Source organism: Vicia villosa, linkage group LG5, assembly GCF_029867415.1.
Source record: "Vicia villosa cultivar HV-30 ecotype Madison, WI linkage group LG5, Vvil1.0, whole genome shotgun sequence".
Classification (NCBI taxonomy): domain Eukaryota; kingdom Viridiplantae; phylum Streptophyta; class Magnoliopsida; order Fabales; family Fabaceae; genus Vicia; species Vicia villosa.
Genome location: NC_081184.1, coordinates 159,860,896 through 159,864,730, shown reverse-complemented (window position 1 = coordinate 159,864,730; position 3,835 = coordinate 159,860,896). Strand labels below are relative to the sequence as shown.

Here is a 3,835-nt window from a genome sequence, read left to right as displayed (position 1 = left end):
AACATGGTTCACACATAGTTGGACATCATCAGTTGACTCCGTGACATGGTTCACACATAGTCGAACATCATCAGTGCATCCCTGGCATAGTTCACACATAATCGACCATCATTAGTCCATCCTTGATATGGTTCACACATAGTCGGACATCATCAGTTGACTCCGTGACATGGTTCACACATAGTTGACCATCATCTATTTAAACAAACGTTACTTTTTAAATTTAAATTTAAAACTTTCTTTTTAAACTTTAAAAAAATAAATTTAACGTGAATTTTTTACTTAAAAGATTAAAATAAACGTCAAAATTTAAATTTTAAATTGGTGTGATATTTCTTAATTTAAACATAATTTAGTTTTTAAATAAAAAAAATTAAAATTTTACAAAATAAATTTAATGTGGGATTTGTTAATTTATAATTTATTTATTTTAAATTTTTTTAAAAATATCATGTTTTTAAATAAAAAATAATATTAATTCTAATTTTAAATACAAATTTTAATTATGCAGTCATTCCCTAATTAATTTTAGTCTTAATTAATATAATTTTAATAATCTTAAACATAACATAATATAGTTTTAATCTTAAACATAACATCAATGCATCCTTGACATGGTTCTCACATAGCAGGACATCTTTAGTTGACTGTCTGACATGGTTCACACATAGTCGACCATCTTCAGTGCATCCCTGATATGGTTCACACATAGTCGACCATCTTCAGTGCATCCCTGATATGGTTCACACATAGTCGACCATCTTAAGTGCATCCCTGATATGTTAATATCTAAACTATTAATATCTTAAATATTTTTTTTATTAAGTAATTAATTTATTAAATATTCAACAAATTAAATATTTTTTACTATTTAATCATTCAATTATTAATATTTAAACTATTAACATTTCTTTAACCAAAACTATTAACATTTTAAAATCTATTTTATAAACTATTAACGTCTAAATATTTTAAAATCTACCATTATGATTTAACATTTTAAATAAAACCTAATATTAATATATAAAATATTCATTATATACATTAAATATGCCAATTTGCTACTAATTAAATTATTCATTATATACTTGTGTTCTGCAAACATTTAACAAAAAACATGAGTAGTTTGGTGGAGAGCAATACATGCTTATAGTTAGATGGAGTGGGTTCGAATCCCTTCTCAATTTTTCTGCTTCAGTTTAATGTCTAACAGCAGCCACCCAGATTATTTGCGTGAATACAATTTCATTCTCATCCCTTCTCAATTTTTCTGCTTCAGTTTAATGTCTAACAGCAGCCACTTGATATGGTCATTTAGACCATTCACAACATCATCCATAAAAGTCCATTACATCATTTGAACTTTTCCTTTCTTCCTCAGACGGTTTTTTATTCTTTCTATAGCACTGAGGCTCTTTTGTGAATTTTCTCTCGAACCACAATTTCTGGGGCTTGTTCCTTCTTTCTTTCTTCCTGGAAAAATCAAACACATGAACAAAATTTTTCAAATTTCATAACACTTGGATAGTTCAAACCAAATCATAATATTATGAATATATATTATTACCTCATGTTTCTTTCTCTCCTTCTCAATTCTTTCTCACTTTCTCCATTCATTCCATCATCTTTCTCTGACATTACTTCATGCATATCCCATCTTCTACTTCACTAATTTTGCTGAAAATAAACATATGATTAACTCTTTTGTTTGTAGAGTTAACATCACAAATTAATGCAGATCAAGACCAGTTTTAGTACTGACAGTGTTAACAATCAGGAATACATACTAACAAGCATTCATAAACACTAACAAACAACAAACAATTTTAATACTCGCTAAAGATCATTCATTCTATTCTAAAATTAAACATATCAAATATCAAACTAGTTCAACTAAAGATCATTCATTCTATTCAAGACTTAAAACAACCAAAAGATAATTTTACTTTGAACTGTTATGGTTTGATGATGAAGAGTTCAGATTTAGACTTAAAACAACCAAAAAAATTATTTTACTTGAAACTGTCAGGGTTTAATGATGAAGGTTTCAGATTCATACATATCAAACATATAAAAAAATGTTTTGAAGATGCAGAGTTCATATTCAGACATATCAAACCTATAAAACTTTTTAAAAAATTGTTTGAAGATGTAGAGTTCGAATTCAGGCTACAACTACAAATCATTCATTAGATTCAAACATCAAAAATATCAAAATAGTTTAGATCTAGACTTAACATATCAACCAAAGTTAAAGACAAACACAGAGAGAGAGGGAAAGAGAGAAATAAAGAGAGAATGAGAAAGAAAAAGAGGAATAACTTACATCGGTGGTGGTTCATGGTTGAATGGTGGACGATGGACGGCGGCGGCGTTTCATGGACGGCGTTGGTTGTTCGTGAGATCTAAGAAAGGTGAAAACCCCCACCCTCAATATTAGGGATTAGGGTTATTGGTTGTGATGATGGAGTGAGGAAGATGTGGATATAATTTATTTTATTTTAATTGATCTTTTAATAAATATTAAATTTTAAAAATAACATTAATATGTTAGGGACTAAGTTGCAATATTCAAACTATAAAATTACCACAGTAAGTGTCAGTAAGGGTCATTTAATGCTTCAGTCCACTGTGGCACTATTAGGGCTTATGGCTTAATTCTGATTGGTCAGACAGTGACTTCACCACTGAAGTCAAATGGGCGAATGCACCGTAGAATTTCCCAATTAGTAATTATTTTTTGTAAATTTTTTTGAAACATTATGAATTAGTATATAGCTTAAATTTTGACAATATACCAAATTAAAATATCTAATCATAAATATTAGGAATTCTTTTGTAGTTGGTTTCCCTTATCTATCTCAGCCCTAAACCGATGAAAAGTCTTAAAGAAAAGTGCAATTTTGGAACTCATTGTACCAAACAAAAACCATATCTTAGAAGATATTAGAATTTCCATGCAGTTTATGACACATTACCAAACACTGTCCCACAATAGAAAAAGTCTTGTGAGCTAGTTTGGAATCACATGATTTAATAGCAAAAGCTGAAGGCGGCACTAGCAAATAAAATTTGATTTAACTCTCAAAGATTAAGACCCTTGACTCAATTTAAGCCTAGTTAATATTTCTAGCCACCCCTTATAAATTGAACCATGCCCTTCTGCTTCATACACATCCTCAATATACAAAACAACTTCAACTCAAGTTTCATTCCTTATCTATATCTCTTAGAAAATAGCTACTCCTTTATTAACACATTTGAACTAATTCACATTAAGAATGGCAAGTTCTCGCATTGCAAGGTTTTTCATGGAGGTCGCACCACCACAATATGTCACTGTCATGAGGCGTAGAACATCAAAGATGATGGAAACAATTACAGAAGATGAAAGAGAAATCAGCTTAAATGATAGTGTTATTTCAGCTTCATCACTTGCTGCTTCTGCATGTGCCTCCTCTACCAATGCAAGTGTTAAAAGTAGGTACTTTTTGAAGGAAGTTCATACAAACACTCTCATGTTTAAACCACTAAAGCACTCTCAAGTAACCCAATGAAGTAAAACAAAACAAGACAACCTTCGGTGACTGTTTCCATGAGTCATGTAAAGTTCAATGGCTCTCATGAATAATGATAGTTAAGACTTTGAGAGTCTAGTGTTACATTAGGAAATCCTGCCTTGTGTTTTTTCTATGTTGTATAGGCTCATAGTTTTCTATCAATATTAAAAACTCAACTTCCAAAGATTTTTGGCAGGCATATATCATATGTGTAATAGCCGTTTTCTTATTATGTGCCATAAGTTGAGGCACCCAAATGAAAGAAAAAAAAAAGT

At 30.1% G+C, this 3,835-nt stretch overlaps 1 long non-coding RNA gene across 1 annotated transcript; it reads right to left on the bottom strand.

Moving 5' to 3' along the window:
• Window positions 1–962: 962 nt before the first annotated feature.
• Window positions 963–2,472, bottom strand: LOC131607981 (uncharacterized). Its single transcript, XR_009285463.1, has 3 exons — window positions 2,327–2,472; window positions 1,568–1,677; window positions 963–1,473 (listed from the first exon to the last, which is right to left on the bottom strand). It is a non-coding gene; the product is annotated as an uncharacterized LOC131607981 (long non-coding RNA).
• Between the last annotated feature and the right edge of the window lie 1,363 nt (window positions 2,473–3,835).